Source organism: Nuphar pumila, chromosome 8 (genome assembly GCF_984573655.1).
Source record: "Nuphar pumila chromosome 8, dmNupPumi1.hap1.1, whole genome shotgun sequence".
Classification (NCBI taxonomy): Eukaryota; Viridiplantae; Streptophyta; class Magnoliopsida; order Nymphaeales; family Nymphaeaceae; genus Nuphar; species Nuphar pumila.
The window spans coordinates 40,565,964-40,588,997 of NC_143256.1; positions in this window are offsets into that span (position 1 = coordinate 40,565,964).

The window sequence follows — 23,034 nt, forward strand, 5'->3', positions numbered from 1 at the left end:
TACAAAATATACTTACAGTGCGATATGGTGGACAAGACGGATCTCGAACCAGGTTTCTCAGACTCTTGCTCTGATACCAATTCTGTAACGCCCCGGATTTCCAAAACAAAGCTAAGTTAAAAATTTTCATGAATTTCTTTTTTTTTTCTTTGCAGCGGAACTTACAAAAGCTTTTAGCAGCGGAATCAGACGATAATGAGTCGTCAGTTTTAGAAAACTCCGAGCACGTTGCAGGTATGTGGCCAAGCAACTCATTGACCACCAAAGTGTTCCATTTTATCTAAAACCACATGTTTATTACAACACTACTGCTTAGAAAAAGCAGTGTAGGTTCAATAAAAAGGAAGCAGTACAACTCTGTCTAGAGAAACCCTGGAACTCGATGCCGCCTTCCTCCGCATATCGCCACGCAGGTTCAACACCTGAAATCCCCATTAAACGGGGTCAGAACCACTGATGGTCTGGTAAGTAGGCAAACACCTATCTATTCAACTCAAGTAAATGCATAGACCACTCAGGGTCGCAGTTCGTAATACGACGCTCAAGCCTCCATGACTTAGCGTATATCGCAAAAGCCTCATCAGGGCTATGAGTAGAACATCCACGCAAGTCGTCATGACTTCGCATAAGCCTCTTCAGGGTTGTGAGTTAGAATAACCTCGTAAGTCTCTATGACTTAGCCTTGACTTCCTCAGAGTCACGAATGGATGTCTAGCTCAAGCCTTTATGCCTGGCACATCCGTATCCTACGAATCTAAGGACAGCTCTCCGAGCTTCACTTAGTCGTACGGATATCAATGGGTTTCTTTCCCAATCGGTCCAGTAGTATAGCGACCATGACACCTTCACAAAGGTTATGCAGGACTGACTCAACAACGTCATTCACTCATACATTCAAAGTAGCGTTGTACCTAAGCTAATGCTTTGTTTCGATAATTGCACCTCCCCCTAGGCTTAGGGGACTCATATCTGGGCGACAACGCGACGATCTAGGGGTTGATTATTCTATGTATTTTAGATACCCCAGAGGCCTGTTGACCCCATCCCCCTAGTAGGACGGTACAGCATACCGGAAGAGATCCTTACTAGGTATCCGAATGCATTCTGCTACTGCAGTAGTTGGGTTCAATCCTTAGATATTTAAGGATAACCACGACCTCCATACCTCTGAGTGACGAAGGCTATCAATGAACTCTATCAGGTTCGGGTGAAATATATGTCACTCAAGGCTGCGCCATCACCGTCTTCCTCGGTGAGAAATTCTGAAAGGGGCCTGCCGGTCTTACAATTACTTGACGAACATTGCATGCCTATAGGGCAGCCTTTGAGAAGTATGTATCCGACCCCAATCAACCACACGGTTTTCACCGTGGAACAAAGGTTTTATTCATATGCATGCTTAACTCTGCTCTCGGCACTTCGGCCTTGACGAGCACTTCACCTCTTTCGGTGGAAACAACTCACTCCGGCTCAGCGGCCCTTATGAGTCTGGTTGTCTGATAATTCTCAATGAGCATGCACATGACTCGATCTCTACGGATCGGCTACTCGGCGTATTTTTACGCAACGAGCTCAGGACCTTGTCAAAGCGCTACCACTACTTTGGCGCAACGGCTCTTGCAAGTATGATGCCCTTGCAGGTGTCAGGGAGACGAGTCATTCTGACATCGTTCCAACAAAGGACATCATTGTGCCACTTAACTGGTTTTGGCAGCTCTTCTGCCAACCATTCTGTCAACACCTTCTCTGCTCTACCGGCAGTGGTGCAACGAATCTTTCTACATCGTAGAAGGCGTTCCATAACTAGGTAGCACTTCTGCTACGTTCTTTCTGAATTATTCTTAGCCCTTCAGGAATTTTAGCAGCATTTCCTCTCTTTAACGGAGAAAGCGTGCGTTTTCTTTTATCCATTTCAGCGGCATCTCCCCTCTTTGGTGGGAAATCGCTACGCTTAACTCGGGAAATGGATGCGCACCGTTGTGCGTACTTTGCATCCATCAAGGTTACCGGAACCTTGGGCCATAGCCAGGCCATACGTAATTGATTTAGTCTTTACGTAAAGAGCATTTTGCCAAAAGGTGAAGTCTTTCCAATAGGGGCTTCATTCGTCAAGTAGAATCTTGTACGAGGAGCGGTAAGGGAATCGCATGGGCGATTTTGGAGTTGATCTCCGTTTGAACGCTCACTTACGCGCCATATATGTAATATAAGCAGAAGCCTGTGCTTTATACAGCGGCGGCGTAAAGGAAATGCATATACTATTGTTCAGGGTGTGTAACTGAACGAAATATTCTACATATATAACAAAACAGGAGCCTTGGCATCGTTCGACGCGACGGCGTAAGTAAATACATTGCAGAAAGCAGGAGCCTTGGCATCGTTCGACGCGACGGCGTAAGTAAATGCATAATCGAAAGTGCAGTAATCGAAAGTACAGAAAGCAGGAAGCCTTTGCATCATACGACGCGACGGCAAAGGTAAATTACATGGCCTGTGCGATATAAGACGCGTCGGCAGTATCAGCAGATATACACCTAGATCTGTATCCAACGATAGTTACGAGGCGAGCGAGTGAACACCGAAGTGTCCTAGAGGGCTCAACCAAGAACTAGGGTGAGATACTATTTTGAAGAACGCATATACTGCGTATTCGAACATATATATCCGACGATAGTTACGAGGCGAGCGCGTGAACACCGAAGTGTCCTAGAGGGCTCAACCAAGAACTAAAGTAAGATACTACTTCAGAAAGTATATGCTATATACAAACAATCAAATACTTGAGAGAGATGGTTTAATGAAGCGAACTTACTTCAAATCGCGGAAGAAACGGCTCCGGGTTGCTTCTTTGGCTTTGAGCCTTCCTTTGAGAGGTCAGACTAAGTCAGATTAAGCTGACTTAGTTGAGAAAGAGGTAGAGTAGGTCAAGCTACTCAACCTAAGTGGTTTGAACCAAACAGGGTTCGATCCAAGTCAACTGGGTTCAGCAGGTTCGAACTCAGCTCAAGTAGGCTAAGTCTGGGTTCAGAAATCCAAACCGGGATCTGGACCAAAAAGGACTTTGACTTTGACTTCAACCCTAACTAGATTCAAGCCAAGTCAACTGGGTTTGGACTTAGTCAAGTAGGTTCAGACCTAAGTCAAGTGGGTTAGGACCAGGTCAGGCAGGCTAAGACCAGATCAGGCAGGCTCAGGCCAAGTCAGGTAGGCTCAGACCTACTGGGCTAGGTAGGGGAGGTTTTAGGAAGTAGGAGAGAGAAAGAAGAGGCTAGAAAGGGGGGGGACGATTTTTTCTAAAGGGGAGGGCCTTTATTTATAGGAAATGAAACTTGGGCCCCAAGTTTCCCCTTTACCCATTTTCCCTTGGCTTCTTTTTAATGCCAAGAGGTTCCTTGGTGTGGGGCCCACTTGGATATTCCATGGGATATTTTTGTGGGTCCCACCAGATATTTTCTGAGGAATATTTCTGTGGGTCCCACCAATATTTCCGTGGGTCCCGCAAGAATTTCGGGTTTCCGGCGATTTTTTTCCGAAAAATTCTGAGTACGCCATTCCCTTCGTATTGACGTAACTAAGAAAGTTGGCTCGCAGGAATCCTTTGATTTCATTCAGGTAGGAAGTTATGGCTTCCAGAGTGTTTGAGCATATATTCGTGATTCGACGAATATCCTAAGTATAACTGGCTCGCAGGAATTGATTCGTTTCGCATTCTGAGAAGAAATGCTATTTTTACCGGTAAATGCCTCATGAATTTTATTCAGATATTTTCTGAAAAATTGCGGGTCTTACATCATTACCCCCTTAAAGGAATTTCGTCCACGAAATTCAGCTAAGAGTACAAGGTGAACAGTTCAGGATATTTATCCCGCATATCCGATTCGGGCTCCCAAGTGCAATCATCGACTCCGTGATGTTGCCATCTCACTTTGACAAGTGGAATGACCTTTGTCCTTAGCACTTGCTCCCGTCGGTCCATGATCTCTACTGGCCTTTCTTCCACCGTCATATCCTCCTGGATGTCAATATCTTCATGTTGGATGACGTGGGAAGGGTCGTGAACGTATTTTCTAAGCATTGACACGTGAAATACATTGTGTATCTGTGTATACTGCGGTGGCAATGCTACTCTATAGGCGGTCTCTCCTATCCGGCTCAAAACCTCGAAGGGACCAACGAATCTGGGGCTAAGCTTCCCCTTCTTTCCGAAACGAAACACACTCTTGGTTGGGGAGACCTTGATAAAAACCTTATCTCCAACCACAAAAGTGAGTTCCCTACGCCGCTGACCAGCGTAGCTCTTCTGTCGACTCTGAGCAGTCAGTAGCTTCTTCCTGATCATGTGGACCTGCTCAGTATAATGCTGCAACACTATGGGCGAGTCCAAGGTTCGCTCACCCACTTCACCCCAATGGATTGGTGATCGACAGGGTCGCCCGTACAAGGCTTCATACGGTGCCCTCCCAATGCTAGCGTGGTGGCTATTATTATAAGCAAATTCAGCCAACGCTAGGTGGGAATCCAAATCACCTTTCCATTCTAGCATACAGGCTCTTAGCATATCTTCGAGAGTCTGTATGGTTCGTTCTGATTGCCCATCTGTTTGGGGATGGAATGCTGTACTGAACTTGAGTTTCGTCCCCAGGGCTCTCTGAAGCTGCTCCCAAAAGTGAGAGGTGAACTTCGGGTCACGATCGGATATGATCGAAATCGGCACTCCATGGAGTCTAACGATTTCCCGAATGTAGATCTCCGCCAATCGTTCAGTTGAGTATCGAGTGTTGATTGGCAGGAAGTGAGCAGACTTGGTGAGTCTGTCTACGATCACCCATATTGAGTCATGTTGTCTCTTGGACCGAGGCAGTCCAACGATGAAATCCATCGTAATGCCCTCCCATTTCCATTCTGGAATCTCGATCCGTTGCATTTTTCCACCAGGTCATTGATGCTCGATTTTTACTTGCTGGCAGATTAAACACCTTGAGACAAATGTAGCCACATCACGTTTCATACCCCTCCACCAGTACTTTCTCTGTAAGTCCCGAAACATTTTTGTACCTCCAGGGTGAATGGTGTACTTGCTGTTATGAGCCTCCTGGAGTACTTCCTATCTTAGCTCAGGGTTATTTGGAACCCAAATTCTTTCTTTCATCCATATTCCTCCATCCTCTTTTAAATGGAAGAAAGTGTCATCTTTTGCAGCACGAGCTTTTAATTCCAAGTACAAAGGGTCCTTGAACTGTTCGGCTACAATGCGATCGAGGATCTCGATATGGATTTTCAGGACTGACAATCGAATCTTTCCTGGGTCAGCCAGGAATGGCTTCCAACTGACAAAATCCTCCATCAGCTTCCATTGTCCGGTGAGGCTGGCCAGAGTGCCAACAGTCTTGCGACTAAGGGTATCTGCTACAACATTCGCTTTTCTAGGGTGATAGGAAAGCGTGAATTCATAGTCTTTGAGGAATTCCAGCCATCGCCGTTGCCGCATATTGAGTTCTTTTTGAGAAAAGAGGTATTTTAGGCTTTTATGGTCCGACATGACCTCGAGTTTCTCTCCATATAGGTAGTGTCGCCAGATTTTAAGCGCGAACACTACCACGGCAAGCTCAAGATCGTGGGTTGGATAGTTTTTCTCATGAATTCTTAATTGACGGGATGCATAGGCGATTACTTTGCCATGCTGCATCAATACACAACCCAGACCTGTTCCCGAGGCATCGGTATAAGCAACGAAGCCTCTCTGACAAGAAGGTAAGGTAAGGACAGGGGCAGTGGTAAGCCTCTGTTTGAGAACCTCAAAGCATTCCTTACACTGGTCAGTCCATTCAAACTTGACTCCCTTTTTCAGTAATTTCGTCATTGGTACGGCGATTCGGGAGAAGTCCTGTATGAACTTCCGATAATATCCGGCAAGTCCAAGAAAGCTGCGGACCTCAGTGATATTTTCTGGCAGCTTCCAGTCTATCACAGCTTCGACCTTCGCAGGATCTACTGCGATTCCATCTTTTGAGATCACATGGCCAAGGAACATTACTTTGTCTAGCCAGAATTCACATTTTGAAAACTTGGCATATAACTGATTATCTTGAAGGGTTTTCAAGACGATTCTCAAGTGCTCCTTGTGTTGTTCCTCATTCTCTGAATACACGAGAATGTCATCAATGAAAACGATGACAAAAGTGTCTAAGTATGGCTTGAACACTCGGTTCATCAGGTCCATAAAGACAGCAGGCGCATTAGTAAGTCCGAAGGGCATTACTACGAACTCATAATAGCCATATCTCGTTCTGAAGGCAGTCTTAGGTATATCCTCCTCCTTAACTCTGAGCTGATGGTATCCAGACCTGAGGTCGATCTTGGAGAACACTCTCGCTGTTCTGAGCTGATCGAATAAGTCCTCAATCCGAGGCAACGGGTACTTATTTTTAATGGTTGCCTGGTTAAGCATCCGATAATCGATGCATAACCGAAGGGATCCATCCTTCTTCTTTACAAATAGTACTGGGGCTCCCCATGGTGACATACTTGGTCGGATGAACCGTTGTTCCATCAGTTCTTCCAACTGACATTTCAACTCACTAAGTTCAGCTGGTGCCATACGATAAGGGGCTTTGGATAACGGCGCTGTTCCAGGTAAGGATTGAATTCCAAATTCAACCTCACGAAGTGGCGGAAGTCCTGGCAATTCCTCAGGAAACAGATCGGGAAACTCCCGCACTACTTCCAAACTCTCAAGGGGTTGGTCGTTGGATTTTTCCACCGAGAGACTCAACAGGAAGGCCACACAACCCTTCCTAAGGTATTTTTGTACCTTAAGTGCTGATATGAGCCTTTTTTGTGGAACTGGTTTGGATAACCGGTATTCCATCTTAGGTAATCCGGGTCGAGATAGAATCACTCTGCCCTCGCGGCACAGAATCTTGGCATTATTCTGAGCCAACCAATTCATTCCCAGAATGACATCGTACTATATCATATCGATCAGGATGGCGTCAGTAGGCAAGCGTTGCCCTGCTATCTCAATATCCAAATTTTTCACACACTGGATACATTTGGTGCGTGAACCCAACGGGTTATATACTTCGATCATTTTATCAATCGGTTGCACCGAGGCGTGGAGTTGTTCGGTGAAATCGTCGGAGATAAACGTATGAGTAGCACCACAATCAAACAAGACGTAAGCTGCATGTCCATTAACAGGTACGGTGCCTTCAATGAGGTCACCGGTTTCGACTTGTTCAGTCGTTACAGCGTATACACGACCTGCAGCAGGCCTTTGTTCTACTCTAGGTGGGGGTCGTTGGACTAGTGTTCGTTGTGGTACTTGTTGAGAGGGTCCGGCAGATCCGGCATTCCTCCTTTGCTCATCAGCAAGCTTCTTCCTGCACTGTCTTGCAATGTGGCCCATTTTGCCACAGTAGAAGCATCCACCTGTGTCACGTGGACATGGTCCTCTTGCGTGATTAACATGGCATTTTGGGCAGTTTTGGTTGGACTGCAGGTTGTTTAGAGCCATGTTCTGCCTTGGCCTTACAACTTGTTGAGTGTTGTTCCCACCTTGGAACCTTTTCTTCTGAAAGGGTTGTCGTGAACCCTGGCCACTTGGAAACATTCTCTTCTTGCTCCCACCATCAACTATGGGCCTTTTTGCTATGATCACTTTTGATCGCTCCCAATCCACTTGTATTTTTGAAGCTGCTGCCACAGCCGTTTGAAATGTTTGGGGCATGCTGGTGATAACCCGTGACCTTAGCCCTTCTCGCAGTCCATTGATGTACTTGTCGGCCCTTTCTTGGTCGGTCTCAAATAACCGGGAGCAGTACCGTTCAAGATTTTGAAATTTGGTGGTATAGTCAATCAGATTCATGCCACCCTGCTCCAATTCCAGAAACTCCATCTTCTTCTTGTTTCTGGAGTGTAATGGAAAGTAATTATCCATGAAAGCTCTCCGGAAGTCAGTCCAAGGAATGACTTCAACTTTCGAGAACTGGATAATCTTAGTGGTATCCCACCACTTCCGTGCGTTGTCTTTCAGCCTGTACGTGCCAAAGTTGGTCTTCTTTTCTTCTGGTACTCCCAGCACCAGGAAGGCACGTTCGGTCTCTTCGACCCAACTTTCTGCCAGTTCAGGATCGGCTCTACCGGCGAAGACTGGTGGATCGAGCTTGAGGAATTTTTCATAGGTTATTCCACCAAGGTTTTCGCTTCGAGGTGCGACTGGTTCTGGCCTTGTTTCTCGAATGACAGTAACCAAATTGTTGAGTGTTTCCAGCAGAAATCCTTGAGTATGGGACTCCTCGCTTGGTATGGTTCTCCTCGTCGTAGGAGTCATTTATCTTCCACATACAAACAACGTGTTTTAGTTTCACTATATATATATCGAAGCAAAGTTTTATTTACTTAATATACATCACGTTTACACAAGCATCGCCTTAAATAAAACGTCATGCCGCACTGGCAGACTTTTAGGCGTTGAGAAACTAGGTACATGAGTGTATTGACTCCAAAACACTACCAGTCTCTTCTAGGAACTGGATTTCTTTCTTGACCCAAACAACCCGAAGTATCATTTACTTCCACATTGCCTTGGTGCAGGCACAACTAGCTTTGGCTTGGGCGGCACTTCCGCACTCTCAAGCGACTCTTGTGGATAGATCAGTGATGCCGGTCCACTTGCCCATTCAGTGGCATCATGGCTCGGAGAATCCGAGACCATAACGGGATGATATAGGTTGTATCCCTCTTCCTGGCCATTCAGACTCGGCGTTGGTGTAGCCGCTCTGTTCCCCCATATAATAGTACTTTGATTCGAGGAATCTGAAATCATAATGGGATTATAGAAGGAGTTGTTGCATCCCTCCTCCCAACTGTGCAAGCTAGGCGTACATGATGCCTGTTGATAGCCTTGCGATTGACCAAATCCCTCAAGGAAGTTCAAGTCAAATCCTACCAGAGACGGTAGTTCATCAGAAGTTGCTGGAGTACGGCTACTCCTTCTACTGGAGTAATGTGGCGCACTAACATGCGAGGTCTCATCCCTAAGACCAAGCGATCCCCGCCGACCCATATCGGCGGTATGCTTCATTTGGCATTCGTTGACGGAATGCCCTTCTTCGCCACAATACTGGCAGTCTTGGACTTCATATGGGCATACCCACTCATCGTGCATGATCCCGCAACGATAGCAGTATCCTCGGGAGTCGTGAGTTGCCATCTATACAAAGATGCACCCAGATCAGAACAAGAAGTACAAAATATACTTACAGTGCGATATGGTGGACAAGACGGATCTCGAACCAGGTTTCTCAGACTTTTGCTCTGATACCAATTCTGTAACGCCCCGGATTTCCAAAACAAAGCTAAGTTAAAAATTTTCATGAATTTCTTTTTTTTTTCTTTGCAGCGGAACTTACAAAAGCTTTTAGCAGCGGAATCAGACGATAATGAGTCGTCAGTTTTAGAAAACTCCGAGCACGTTGCAGGTATGTGGCCAAGCAACTCATTGACCACCAAAGTGTTCCATTTTATCTAAAACCACATGTTTATTACAACACTACTACTTAGAAAAAGCAGTGTAGGTTCAATAAAAAGGAAGCAGTACAACTCTGTCTAGAGAAACCCTGGAACTCGATGCCGCCTTGCTCCGCATATCGCCACGCAGTTTCAACACCTGAAATCCCCATTAAACGGGGTCAGAACCACTGATGGTCTGGTAAGTAGGCAAACACCTATCTATTCAACTCAAGTAAATGCATAGACCACTCAGGGTCGCAGTTCGTAATACGACGCTCAAGCCTCCATGACTTAGCATATATCGCAAAAGCCTCATCAGGGCTATGAGTTGAACATCCACGCAAGTCGTCATGACTTCGCATAAGCCTCTTCAAGGCTGTGAGTTAGAATAACCTCTTAAGTCTCTACGACTTAGCGTTGACTTCCTCAGAGTCACGAATGGATGTCTAGCTCAAGCCTTTATGCTTGGCACATCCGTATCTTACGAATCTAAGGACAGCTCTCCGAGCTTCACTTAGTCGTACGGATATCAATGGGGTTCTTTCCCAATCGGTCCAGTAGTATACCAACCATGACACCTTCACAAAGGTTATGCAGGACTGACTCAACAACGTCATCCACTCATACATTCAAAGTAGCGCTGTACCTAAGCTAATGCTTTGTTTCGATAATTGCACCTCCCCCTGGGCTTAGGGGACTCATATCTGGGCGACAACGCGACGATCTGGGGGTTGATTATTCTATGTATTTTAGATACCCCAGAGGCCTGTTGACCCCATCCCCCTAGTAGGACGGTACAGCATACCGGAAGAGATCCTTACTAGGTATCCGAATGCATTCTGCTACTGCAGTAGTTGGGTTCAATCCTTAGATATTTAAGGATAACCACGACCTCCATACCTCTGAGTGACGAAAGCCATCAATGAACTCTATCAGGTTCGGGTGAAATATATGTCACTCAAGGCTGCGCCATCACCGTCTTCCTCGGTGAGAAATTCTGAAAGGGGCCTGCCGGTCTTACAATTAGTTGACGAACATTGCATGCCTATAGGGCAGCCTTTGAGAAGTATGTACCCGACCCCAATCAACCACACGGTTTTCACCGTGGAACAAAGGTTTTATTCATATGCATGCTTAACTCTGCTCTCGGCACTTCGGCCTTGACGAGCACTTCACCTCTTTCGGTGGAAACAACTCACTCCGGCTCAGCGGCCCTTACGAGTCTGGTTGTCTGATAATTCTCAATGAGCATGCATATGACTCGATCTCTACGGATCGGCTACTCGGCGTATTTTTACGCAACGAGCTCAGGACCTTGTCAAAGCGCTACCACTACTTTGGCGCAACGGCTCTTACAAGTATGATGCCCTTGCAGGTGTCAGGGAGACGAGTCATTCTGACATCGTTCAAACAAAGGACATCATTGTGCCACTTAACTGGTTTTGGCAGCTCTTCTGCCAACCATTCTGTCAACACCTTCTTTGCTCTACCGGCAGTGGTGCGACGAACCTTTCTACATCGTAGAAGGCGTTTCATAACTGGGTAGCACTTCTGCTACTTTCTTTCTGAGCTATTCTTAGCCCTTCAGGAATTTTAGCAGCACTTCCTCTCTTTAACGGAGAAAGCGTGCGTTTTCTTTTATCCATTTCAGCGGCATCTCCCCTCTTTGGTGGGAAATCGCTACGCTTAACTCGGGAAATGTTTGCGCACCGTTGTGCGTACTTTGCATCCATCAAGGTTACCGAAACCTTGGGCCATAGCCAGGCCATACGTAATTGATTTAGTCTTTACGTAAAGAGCATTTTGCCAAAAGGCGAAGCCTTTCCAATAGGGGCTTCATTCGTCAAGCAGAATCTTGTACGAGGAGCGGTAAGGGAATCGCATGGGCGATTTTGGAGTTGATCTTCGTTTGAACGCTCACTTACGCGCCATATATGTAATATAAGCAGAAGCCTGTGCTTTATACAGCGGCGGCGTATGGGAAATGCATATACTATTGTTCAGGGTGTGTAACTGAATGAAATATTCTACATATATAACAAAACAGTAGTCTTGGCATCGTTCGACGCGACGGTGTAAGTAAATACATTGCAGAAAGCAGGAGCCTTGGCATCGTTCGACGCGACGGCGTAAGTAAATGCATAATCGAAAGTGCAGTAATCGAAAGTACAGAAAGCAGGAAGCCTTGGCATCATACGACGCGACGGCAAAGGTAAATTACATGGCCTGTGCGATATAAGACGCGTCGGCAGTATCAGCAGATATACACCTAGATCTGTATCCAACGATAGTTACGAGGCGAGCGAGTGAACACCGAAGTGTCCTAGAGGGCTCAACCAAGAACTAGGGTGAGATACTATTTTGAAGAACGCATATACTGCGTATTCGAACATATATATCCGACGATAGTTACGAGGCGAGCGCGTGAACACCGAAGTGTCCTAGAGGGCTCAACCAAGAACTAAAGTAAGATACTACTTCAGAAAGTATATGCTATATACAAACAATCAAATACTTGAGAGAGATGGTTTAATAAAGCGAACTTACTTCAAATCGCGGAAGAAACGGCTCCGGGTTGCTTCTTTGGCTTTGAGCCTTCCTTCGAGAGGTCAGACTAAGTCAGATGAAGCTGACTTAGTTGAGAAAGAGGTAGAGTAGGTCAAGCTACTCAACCTAAGTGGTTTGAACCAAACAGGGTTCGATCCAAGTCAACTGGGTTCAGCAGGTTCGAACTCAGCTCAAGTAGGCTAAGTCTGTGTTCAGAAATCCAAACCGGGATCTGGACCAAAAAGGACTTTGACTTTGACTTCAACCCTAACTAGATTCAAGCCAAGTCAACTGGGTTTGGACTTAGTCAAGTAGGTTCAGACGTAAGTCAAGTGGGTTAGGACCAGGTCAGGCAGGCTAAGACCAGATCAGGCAGGCTCAGGCCAAGTCAGGTAGGCTCAAACCTACTAGGCTAGGTAGGGGAGGTTTTAGGAAGTAGGAGAGAGAAAGAAGAGGCTAGAAAGGGGGGGGACGATTTTTTCTAAAGGGGAGGGCCTTTATTTATAGGAAATGAAACTTGGGCCCCAAGTTTCCCCTTTACCCATTTGCCCTTGGCTTCTTTTTAATGCCAAGAGGTTCCTTGGTGTGGGGCCCACTTGGATATTCCATGGGATATTTTTGTGGGTCCCACCAGATATTTTCTGAGGAATATTTCTGTGGGTCCCACCAATATTTCCGTGGTTCCCGCAAGAATTTCGGGTTTCCGGCGATTTTTTTCCGAAAAATTCTGAGTACGCCATTCCCTTCGTATTGACGTAACTAAGAAAGTTGGCTCGCAGGAATCCTTTGATTTCATTCAGGTAGGAAGTTATGGCTTCCAGAGTGTTTGAGCATATATTCGCGATTCGACGAATATCCTAAGTATAACTGGCTCGCAGGAATTGATTCGTTTCGCATTCTGAGAAGAAATGCTATTTTTACCGGTAAATGCCTCATGAATTTTATTCAGATATTTTCTGAAAAATTGCGGGTCTTACATCATTACCCCCTTAAAGGAATTTCGTCCACGAAATTCAGCTAAGAGTACAAGGTGAACAGTTCAGGATATTTATCCCGCATATCCGATTCGGGCTCCCTAGTGCAATCATCGACTCCGTGATGTTGCCATCTCACTTTGACAAGTGGAATGACCTTTGTCCTTAGCACTTGCTCCCGTCGGTCCATGATCTCTACTGGCCTTTCTTCCACCGTCATATCCTCCTGGATGTCAATATCTTCATGTTGGATGACGTGGGAAGGGTCGTGAACGTATTTTCTAAGCATTGACACGTGAAATACATTGTGTATCTGTGTATACTGCGGTGGCAATGCTACTCTATAGGCGGTCTCTCCTATCCGGCTCAAAACCTCGAAGGGACCAACGAATCTGGGGCTGAGCTTCCCCTTCTTTCCGAAACGAAACACACTCTTGGTTGGGGAGACCTTGATAAAAACCTTATCTCCAACCACAAAAGTGAGTTCCCTACGCCGCTGACCAGCGTAGCTCTTCTGTCGACTCTGAGCAGTCAGTAGCTTCTTCCTGATCATGTGGACCTGCTCAGTATAATGCTGCAACACTATGGGCGAGTCCAAGGTTCGCTCACCCACTTCACCCCAATGGATTGGTGATCGACAGGGTCGCCCGTACAAGGCTTCATACGGTGCCCTCCCAATGCTAGCGTGGTGGCTATTATTATAAGCAAATTCAGCCAACGCTAGGTGGGAATCCCAATCACCTTTCCATTCTAGCATACAGGCTCTTAGCATATCTTCGAGAGTCTGTATGGTTCGTTCTGATTGCCCATCTGTTTGGGGATGGAATGCTGTACTGAACTTGAGTTTCGTCCCCAGGGCTCTCTGAAGCTGCTCCCAAAAGTGAGAGGTGAACTTCGGGTCACGATCGGATATGATCGAAATCGGCACTCCATGGAGTCTAACGATTTCCCGAATGTAGATCTCCGCCAATCGTTCAGTTGAGTATCGAGTGTTGATTGGCAGGAAGTGAGCAGACTTGGTGAGTCTGTCTACGATCACCCATATTGAGTCATGTTGTCTCTTGGACCGAGGCAGTCCAACGATGAAATCCATCGTAATGCCCTCCCATTTCCATTCTGGAATCTCGATCCGTTGCATTTTTCCACTAGGTCGTTGATGCTCGATTTTTACTTGCTGGCAGATTAAACACCTTGAGACAAATGTAGCCACATCACGTTTCATACCCCTCCACCAGTACTTTCTCTGTAAGTCCCGAAACATTTTTGTACCTCCAGGGTGAATGGTGTACTTGCTGTTATGACCCTCCTAGAGTACTTCCTGTCTTAGCTCAGGGTTATTTGGAACCCAAATTCTTTCTTCCATCCATATTCCTCCATCCTCTTTTAAATGGAAGAAAGTGTCATCTTTTGCAGCACGAGCTTTTAATTCCAAGTACTGGGGGTCCTTGAACTATTCGGCTACAATGCGATCGAGGATCTCGATATGGATTGTCAGGCATGACAATCGAATCTTTCCTGGGTCAGCCAGGAATGGCTTCCAACTGACAAAATCCTCCATCAGCTTCCATTGTCCGGTGAGGCTGGCCAGAGTGCCAACAGTCTTGCGACTAAGGGCATCTGCTACAACATTCGCTTTTCCAGGGTGATAGGAAAGCGTGAATTCATAGTCTTTGAGGAATTCCAGCCATCGCCGTTGCCGCATATTGAGTTCTTTTTGAGAAAAGAGGTATTTTAGGCTTTTATGGTCCGACATGACCTCAAATTTCTCTCCATATAGGTAGTGTCGCCAGATTTTAAGCGCGAACACTACCGCGGCAAGCTGAAGATCGTGGGTTGGATAGTTTTTCTCATGAATTCTTAACTGACGGGATGCATAGGCGATTACTTTGCCATGCTGCATCAATACACAACCCAGACCTGTTCTCGAGGCATCGGTATAAGCAACGAAGCCTCCTTGACCAGAAGGTAAGGTAAGGACAGGGGCAGTGGTAAGCCTCTGTTTGAGAACCTCAAAGCATTCCTTACACTGGTCAGTCCATTCAAACTTGACTCCCTTTTTCAGTAATTTCGTCATTGGTACGGCGATTTGGGAGAAGTCCTGTATGAACTTCCGATAATATCCGGCAAGTCCAAGGAAGCTGCAGACCTCAGTGATATTTTCTGGCTGCTTCCAGTCTATCACAGCTTCGACCTTCGCAGGATCTACTGCGATTCCATCTTTTGAGATCACATGGCCAAGGAACATTACTTTGTCTAGCCAGAATTCACATTTTGAAAACTTGGCATATAACTGATTATCTTGAAGGGTTTTCAAGACGATTCTCAAGTGCTCCTTGTGTTGTTCCTCATTCTCTGAATACACGAGAATGTCATCAATGAAAACGATGACAAAAGTGTCTAAGTATGGCTTGAACACTCGGTTCATCAGGTCCATAAAGACAGCAGGCGCATTAGTAAGTCCGAAGGGCATTACTACGAACTCATAATGGCCATATCTCGTTCTGAAGGCAGTCTTAGGTATATCCTCCTCCTTAACTCTGAGCTGATGGTATCCAGACCTGAGGTCGATCTTGGAGAACACTCTCGCTGTTCTGAGCTGATCAAATAAGTCCTCAATCCGAGACAACGGGTACTTATTTTTAATGGTTGCCTGGTTAAGCATCCGATAATCGATGCATAACCGAAGGGATCCATCCTTCTTCTTTACAAATAGTACTGGGGCTCCCCATAGTGACATACTTGGTCGGATGAACCCTTGTTCCATCAGTTCTTCCAACTGACATTTCAACTCACTGAGTTCAGCTGGTGCCATACGATAAGGGGCTTTGGATATCGGCGCTGTTCCAGGTAAGGATTGAATTCCAAATTCAACCTCACGAAGTGGCGGAAGTCCTGGCAATTCCTCAGGAAACAGATCGGGAAACTCCCGCACTACTTCCAAACTCTCAAGGGGTTGGTCGTTGGATTTTTCCATCGAGAGACTCAACAGGAAGGCCACACAACCCTTCCTATGGTATTTTTGTACCTTAAGTGCTGATATGAGCCTTTTTTGTGGAACTGGTTTGGATAACCGATATTCCATCTTAGGTAATCCGGGTCGAGATAGAATCACTCTGCCCTCGCGGCACAGAATCTTGGCATTATTCTAAGCCAACCAATTCATTCCCAGAATGACATCGTACTGTATCATATCGATCAGGATGGCGTCAGTAGGCAAGTGTTGCCCTGCTATCTCAATATCCAAATTTTTCACACACCGGATACATTTGGTGCGTGAACCCAACGGGTTATATACTTCGATCATTTTATCAATCGGTTGCACCGAGGCGTGGAGTTGTTCGGTGAAATCGTCGGAGATAAACGTATGAGTAGACCCACAATCAAACAAGACGTAAGCTGCATGTCCATTAACAGGTACGGTGCCTTCAATGAGGTCACCGGTTTCGACTTGTTCAGTCGTTACAACGTATACACGACCTGCAGCAGGCCTTTGTTCTACTCTAGGTGGGGGTCGTTGGACTAGTGTTCGTTGTGGTACTTGTTGAGAGGGTCCGGCAGATCCGGCATTCCTCCTTTGCTCATCAGCAAGCTTCTTCCTGCACTGTCTTGCAATGTGGCCCATTTTGCCACAGTAGAAGCATCCACCTGTGTCAAGTGGACATGGTCCTCTTGCGTGATTAACATGGAACTTTGGGCAGTTTGGGTTGGACTGCAGGTTGTTTGGAGCCATGTTCTGCCTTGGCCTTACAACTTGTTGAGTGTTGTTCCCACCTTGGAACCTTTTCTTCTGAAAGGGTTGTCGTGAACCCTGGCCACTTGGAAACATTCTCTTCTTGCTCCCACCATCAACTATGGGCCTTTTTGCTATGATCACTTTTGATCGCTCCCAATCCACTTGTATTTTTGAAGCTGCTGCCACAGCCGTTTGAAATGTTTGGGGCATGCTGGTGATAACCCGTGACCTTAGCCCTTCTCGCAGTCCATTGATGTACTTGTCGGCCCTTTCTTGGTCGGTCTCAAATAACCGGGAGCAGTACCATTCAAGATTTTGAAATTTGGTGGTATAGTCAATCAGATTCATGCCACCCTGCTCCAATTCCAGAAACTCCATCTTCTTCTTGTTTCTGGAGTGTAATGGAAAGTAATTATCCATGCGGAAGTCAGTCCAAGGAATGACTTCAACTTCCGAGAACTGGATAATCTTAGTGGTATCCCACCACTTTCGTGCGTTGTCTTTCAGCCTGTACGTGCCAAAGTTGGTCTTCTTTTCTTCTGGTACTCCCAGCACCAGGCACGTTCGGTCTCTTCGACCCAACTTTCTGCCAGTTCAGGATCGGCTCTACCGGCGAAGACTGGTGGATCGAACTTGAGGAATTTTTCATAGGTTATTCCACCAAGGTTTTCGCTTCGAGGTGCGACTGGTTCTGGCCTTGTTTCTCGAATGACAGTAACCAAATTGTTGAGTGTTTCCAGCAGAAATCCTTGAGTATGGAACTCCTCGCTTGGTATGGTTCTCCTCGTCGTAGGAGCCATTTATCTTCCACATACAAACAACGTGTTTTAGTTTCACAATGTATATATCGAAGCAAAGTTTTATTTACTTAATATACATCACGTTTACACAAGCATCGCCTTAAACAAAACGTCATGCCGCACTGGCAGACTTTTAGGCGTTGAGAAACTAGGTACATGAGTGTATTGACTCCAAAACACTACCAGTCTCTTCTAGGAACTGGATTTCTTTCTTGACCCAAACAACCTGAAGTATCGTTTACTTCCACATTGCCTTGGTGCAGGCACAACTAGCTTTGGCTTGGGCGGCACTTCCGCACTCTCAAGCGACTCTTGTGGATAGATCAGTGATGCCGGTCCACTTGCCCATTCAGTGGCATCATGGCTCGGAGAATCCGAGACCATAACGGGATGATATAGGTTGTATCCCTCTTCCTGGCCATTCAGACTCGGCGTTGGTGTAGCCGCTCTGTTCCCCCATATAATAGTACTTTGATTCGAGGAATCTGAAATCATAATGGGATTATAGAAGAAGTTGTTGCATCCCTCCTCCCAACTGTGCAAGCTAGGCGTACATGATGCCTGTTGATAGCCTTGCGATTGACCAAATCCCTCAAGGAAGTTCAAGTCAAATCCTACCAGAGACAGTAGTTCATCAGAAGTTGCTGGAGTACGGCTACTCCTTCTACTGGAGTAATGTGGCCCACTAACATGCGAGGTCTCATCCCTAAGACCAAGCGATCCCCGCCGACCCATATCGGCGGTATGCTTCATTTGGCATTCGTTGACGGAATGCCCTTCTTCGCCACAATACTGGCAGTCTTGGACTGATGGGCATACCCACTCATCGTGCATGATCCCGCAACGATAGCAGTATCCTCGGGAGTCGTGAGTTGCCATCTATACAAAGATGCACCCAGATCAGAACAAGAAGTACAAAATATACTTACAGTGCGATATGGTGGACAAGACGGATCTCGAACCAGGTTTCTCAGACTCTTGCTCTGATACCAATTCTGTAACGCCCCGGATTTCCAAAACAAAGCTAAGTTAAAATTTTTCATGAATTTCTTTTTTTTTTCTTTGCAGCGGAACTTACAAAAGCTTTTAGCAGCGGAATCAGACGATAATGAGTCGTCAGTTTTAGAAAACTCCGAGCACGTTGCAGGTATGTGGCCAAGCAACTCATTGACCACCAAAGTGTTCCATTTTATCTAAAACCACATGTTTATTACAACACTACTGCTTAGAAAAAGTAGTGTAGGTTCAATAAAAAGGAAGCAGTACAACTCTGTCTAGAGAAACCCTGGAACTCGATGCCGCCTTGCTCCGCATATCGCCACGCAGGTTCAACACCTGAAATCCCCATTAAACGGGGTCAGAACCACTGATGGTCTGGTAAGTAGGCAAACACCTATCTATTCAACTCAAGTAAATGCATAGACCACTCAGGGTCGCAGTTTGTAATACGACGCTCAAGCCTCCATGACTTAGCGTATATCGCAAAAGCCTCATCAGGGCTATGAGTTGAACATCCACGCAAGTCGTCATGACTTCGCATAAGCCTCTTCAGGGCTGTGAGTTAGAATAACCTCTTAAGTCTCTACGACTTAGCCTTGACTTCCTCAGAGTCACGAATGGATGTCTAGCTCAAGCCTTTATGCTTGGCACATCCGTATCTTACGAATCTAAGGACAGCTCTCCGAGCTTCACTTAGTCGTACAGATATCAATGGGGTTCTTTCCCAATCGGTCTAGTAGTATACCGACCATGACACCTTCACAAAGGTTATGCAGGACTGACTCAACAACGTCATCCACTCATACATTCAAAGTAGCGCTGTACCTAAGCTAATGCTTTGTTTCGATAATTGCACCTCCCCCTGGGCTTAGGGGACTCATATCTGGGCGACAACGCGACGATCTGGGGGTTGATTATTCTATGTATTTTAGATACCCCAGAGGCCTGTTGACCCCATCCCCCTAGTAGGACGGTACAGCATACCGGAAGAGATCCTTACTAGGTATCCGAATGCATTCTGCTACTGCAGTAGTTGGGTTCAATCCTTAGATATTTAAGGATAACCACGACCTCCATACCTCTGAGTGACGAAGGCCATCAATGAACTCTATCAGGTTCGGGTGAAATATATGTCACTAAAGGCTGCGCCATCACCGTCTTCCTCGGTGAGAAATTCTGAAAGGGGCCTGCCGGTCTTACAATTAGTTGACGAACATTGCATGCCTATAGGGCAGCCTTTGAGAAGTATGTACCCGACCCCAATCAACCACACGGTTTTCACCGTGGAACAAAGGTTTTATTCATATGCATGCTTAACTCTGCTCTCGGCACTTCGGCCTTGACGAGCACTTCACCTCTTTCGGTGAAAACAACTCACTCCGGCTCAGCGGCCCTTACGAGTCTGGTTGTCTGATAATTCTCAATGAGCATGCATATGACTCGATCTCTACGGATCGGCTACTCGGCGTATTTTTACGCAACAAGCTCAGGACCTTGTCAAAGCGCTACCACTACTTTGGCGCAACGGCTCTTACAAGTATGATGCCCTTACAGGTGTCAGGGAGACGAGTCATTCTGACATCGTTCAAACAAAGGACATCATTGTGCCACTTAACTGGTTTTGGCAGCTCTTCTGCCAACCATTCTGTCAACACCTTCTCTGCTCTACCGGCAGTGGTGCGACAAACCTTTCTACATCGTAGAAGGCGTTCCATAACTGGGTAGCACTTCTGCTACGTTCTTTCTGAGCTATTCTTAGCCCTTCAGAAATTTTAGCAGCACTTCCTCTCTTTAACGGAGAAAGCGTGCGTTTTCTTTTATCCATTTCAGCGGCATCTCCCCTCTTTGGTGGGAAATCGCTACGCTTAACTCGGGAAATGGATGCGCACCGTTGTGCGTACTTTGCATCCATCAAGGTTACCGGAACCTTGGGCCATAGCCAGGCCATACGTAATTGATTTAGTCTTTACGTAAAGAGCATTTTGCCAAAAGGCGAAGCCTTTCCAATAGAGGCTTCATTCGTCAAGCAGAATCTTGTACGAGGAGCGGTAAGGGAATCACATGGGCGATTTTGGAGTTGATCTCCGTTTGAACGCTCACTTACGCGCCATATATGTAATATAAGCAGAAGCCTGTGCTTTATACAGCGGCGGCGTAAAGGAAATGCATATACTATTGTTCAGGGTGTGTAACTGAACGAAATATTCTACATATATAACAAAACAGGAGCCTTGGCATCGTTCGACGCGATGGCGTATGTAAATACATTGCAGAAAGCAGGAGCCTTGGCATCGTTCGACGCGACGGCGTAAGTAAATGCATAATCGGAAGTGCAGTAATCGAAAGTATAGAAAGCAGGAAGCCTTGGCATCATACGACGCGACGGCAAAGGTAAATTACATGGCCTGTGCGATATAAGACGCGTCGGTAGTATCAGCAGATATACACCTAGATCTGTATCCAACGATAGTTACGAGGCGAGCGAGTGAACACCGAAGTGTCCTAGAGGGCTCAACCAAGAACTAGGGTGAGATACTATTTTGAAGAACGCATATACTGCGTATTCGAACATATATATCCGACGATAGTTACGAGGCGAGCGCGTGAACACCGAAGTGTCCTAGAGGGCTCAACCAAGAACTAAAGTAAGATACTACTTCAGAAAGTATATGCTATATACAAACAATCAAACACTTGAGAGAGATGGTTTAATGAAGCGAACTTACTTCAAATCGCGGAAGAAACGGCTCCGGGTTGCTTCTTTGGCTTTGAGCCTTCCTTCGAGAGGCCAGACTAAGTCAGATGAAGCTGACTTAGTTGAGAAAGAGGTAGAGTAGGTCAAGCTACTCAACCTAAGTGGTTTGAACCAAACAGGGTTCGATCCAAGTCAACTGGGTTCAGCAGGTTCGAACTCAGCTCAAGTAGGCTAAGTCTGGGTTCAGAAATCCAAACCGGGATCTGGACCAAAAAGGACTTTGACTTTGACTTCAACCCTAACTAGGTTCAAGCCAAGTCAACTGGGTTTGGACTTAGTCAAGTAGGTTCAGACCTAAGTCAAGTGGGTTAGGACCAGGTCAGGCAGGCTAAGACCAGATCAGGCAGGCTCAGGCCAAGTCAGGTAGGCTCAGACCTACTGGGCTAGGTAGGGGAGGTTTTAGGAAGTAAGAGAGAGAAAGAAGAGGCTAGAAAGGGGGGGGACGATTTTTTCTAAAGGGGAGGGCCTTTATTTATAGGAAATGAAACTTGGGCCCCAAGTTTCCCCTTTACCCATTTGCCCTTGGCTTCTTTTTAATGCCAAGAGGTTCCTTGGTGTGGGGGCCCACTTGGATATTCCATGGGATATTTTTGTGGGTCCCACCAGATATTTTCTGAGGAATATTTTTGTGGGTCCCACCAATATTTCCGTGGGTCCCGCAAGAATTTCAGGTTTCCGGCGATTTTTTTCCGAAAAATTCTGAGTACGCCATTCCCTTCGTATTGACGTAACTAAGAAAGTTGGCTCGCAGGAATCCTTTGATTTCATTCAGGTAGGAAGTTATGGCTTCCAGAGTGTTTGAGCATATATTCGCGATTCGACGAATATCGTAAGTATAACTGGCTCGCAGGAATTGATTCGTTTCGCATTCTGAGAAGAAATGCTATTTTTACCGGTAAATGCCTCATGAATTTTATTCAGATATTTTCTGAAAAATTGCGGGTCTTACAAATAATCTCCTCAATATGGTCCTACCAAACCATACTTAGATCCTATATGCAATGATGTCAGCTTAGGACAGAGTCTAGGCTCCTAAGGTTTGCATGGAAAATGTAGCTAACATAAAAGAATAAAGACTTAGAAAATATTAAAGCAAAGCAAAGGCATAGATTCAACCGGACGAAGACGAGTCCCATCACGGTCGCCAAAACTGTGATCATCGCAAAAAATTTCCTCTTTCGTTGTTTCTCTCTCTTCCTTCTCTTTTCCTTTTTTAACCCCTATTTTCCTCCTTTTTGAAGGGAGAAGAATAAAGGAAAGAAAAGAAAGAGAGAAGAGAAACTCTTTTGTGGGTTTTCACTTGACATTGATTTGAAAATATTTAGAAAATTACTCGCCTCCGTTATGAAATATATTGCGGGAAAAATGGAGAGACGGGATTCGCTCGTCGGTACGAGGTTCGACCGTTCCTGGCGCCTTTACCATGGGTAATCGAACCAAGGATCGAATCTATGCCTTTTGCTTTGCCTAAATATAATCTAAGAATTTATCCTAACTCTAAATGCACAAAGAATCATACTTGTGCAATGCAAGGATGTATGCTTTTTTTTTGAAGGATGTTTTGAAAATTTCCAAGTATTCTGAGATGAATTTGGTAATGGAATGAAGAAATGTTTGAATCTTAACTTTAGAACTTGAGATAGATCAGAGAAGTTCTAAGTTTTTTGAAGTGAATCAGAGTTGGAAGAATAAATCTCGATTTTGGAGAAAGAA